Source organism: Pelophylax lessonae (genome assembly GCF_965119305.1).
Source record: "Pelophylax lessonae genome assembly, chromosome: 5".
In the NCBI taxonomy this organism is placed as follows: domain Eukaryota; kingdom Metazoa; phylum Chordata; class Amphibia; order Anura; family Ranidae; genus Pelophylax; species Pelophylax lessonae.
The window spans coordinates 279,931,869-279,934,433 of record NC_138772.1 but is presented as its reverse complement, the minus strand read 5'-3'; positions in this window follow the sequence as shown (position 1 = coordinate 279,934,433).

Sequence of the window (2,565 nt, the reverse complement as noted above, 5' to 3'; positions counted from 1 at the left end):
TCCTCATTCTATGAATTTATCAGGTCTCCATTAGATACTGGAGTCCATTTTCTCTGCACATGCATTTATATGTGTGGGTAGGGGTTGAGCTATATCCACCTTTAGGTTGAATGTTTTTTGCCCTCATAGCTTGCTAAGGGGGAGGAAGAAGCAGCGGACAGTGCCGTCAAGAGGAGGGAAAGGGCCACGCTGTGCAATATAGTTACACAGAACAGGTAAGTATAACATATTTTTTTTATTTTAGCAAATAAAGTATGAACAGCATTTGTAACACATTTCTGGGCAGTGCGTTTCTAGTCACAAGCGTTGACCGAGATCACAAAAACCCTTCAACATTTTTGTTGCCAGTACCGACACGTTGCACAAGTTCAAGTATTCCTTATTTTAACACTTTTACTATATTGGTGCTATTGTTGCAACAAATGAATCAGAAAATAACACTATATCAGTGATAACTAAAGTGGAGGTAAACAAGACCTCTTGCATTGTGGAGTAAATTGTTGATTGTGTTGCACCTTTGAGACAATTCTGTGATAAACTGTGAATTTAGGCTCCCCTGGAACTGATATTTAATATGTTTCCATTATTCTCCCAACTTCTCCCAATTGTGTGTCTCTGACTGTAAAACTCAGAATTGCAACAGATTCATATTCACTTACCGACATGACCAGGAATCTGTCCAAGAGTTCTGCCTATTGTCACACTTACCTCAAGACAGTTTTTTTAGAGAGTATCAACCACACTCTTCATGAATTCCAGGGTGTATCTCATAACACACATAATACATCATTTTAAAGGGGTTTTTCCCCTTCAAAGTTATACCTGGTGGCATTTCTCACCCATACCCACATTTAACGCTAAATAAATTCTGCTGCTTTAGCCCAGGGTCCTCCTCTCAGTACATCTTCTATAACAGAAAGCAAATTGAAAATATTCAAGATGTTGGACAGGATTTTTCAGGCACCAAGGAAATATTACAGCCGTATATAATCATAAATGTTTATTTGTACACAAAGATAAAAGCAATTACAAAAGTTAAAAACAAACATAGGTCCCTCATGCAGTTTGGGTCACACAGAGTGGAGGTCTAGAAATGCAGCCTGACGCATTTCAATGTTCAGTTTTCATCAGGGGGTATGGCACAGAGGGGGGTATGTTCTACAAGAGATAACACATTACTAAACTGATATGCAATATCATTGTAAATCATAATAATATTAATAAAGAAGAAGAAAAAATTGATAGCAGATATACAGTAAGTAATACACTTACAACATTTATACCCAAGGCCTATTGTCAAGTAAATCACCCCAGAGAGTATGGATCGCACAGAGGAAAATAGGATAATAGCTAAAACAAAAAAGTAAAATCGAATAAAAAAAAAAAATATCAATTTTGAAATGTACCACCCTAACTATGGAATGTACTGCCCCAATGTATAAAGGGGAACTTACATGTGACCTCGACATGTCACAGATATGTATCTCAAAGTGAATGAAATGGATATAGATCTTGACAAAATAACGTATCAGAAGGAAGATGTAAGCAAGTCCAAGCTCAGCAGACATCTATGAGCTAAATAAAAAAATAAACAGAAAAAAGAGAATTACTGACTATACAGTATAGAAATGAATAGACCATTTTCAAACACATACATCAAAAATATCAAGTCCATAAGTATAAAAAAAATATTTATATCCTAAAGGTCTCAAAATCAATGAAACCAGTGGGAAAAAGAGAGCCTTTTGGGATGAACTAGTAAAGACAGAGGGGGGTATAATGCAAAAGAATGTGTTTATTCTTTATATAAAATTGTGGCAAAACCAGTAATGGGTATGGTTCAACTTGACAAGTTCGGATAAATTATCAAAAGGTGTAAACCATTAGACAAGGTGATAACAGCAATGTGAGTACCAAATAAACAAGTATTAAAAACTGAAGATAGCAATTACCGTCAGGACGCCAGGTGTCAAAATTCACAAAATTCATTTTAGACCCAGCACCTTTCACAAACATCTTCCAAATCAACCAATAAAAACCTGAAGTTCTTAATTATCCTAACTTTACTAAATAAATATGCTTTTGTTGCCGTCTCTGTCTACATAGAAGGATTTGTCATCATTTCTTTGTTTTTGACACTCTGTCAATAGGACATGAAGTAAGGTTTAATCTTCCCAGTGGGGACACAGACGGCAATAGGATAATACGAACAATATAATATAATATATAATATAATAATAACAAGAAGAAGAACTGATATTCCCCCCTCTGTATTAAACTGAAAACGTTGACGTTGGGCTTGAAACCCATATTGTAGCATGTCATTTTACAGAGCTCTAAATAACTTTACCCAATGTGCATATAAAAGTGTAATGCTTTTAACAAAACTGAATAAATACAATTGTAAATCTCTGCTTGTCTAAAAGCCGTTTAACAACCATAATGTAAAATATAGAAAGTACTCTAAAGATATAACTTTTTTTATTAACAATTTTAAATCATATTGGTATCTTCTTTATGTAAAGTGGTTGTATTAAACCTTTTTGATATTCTCTAGTTAAGTGT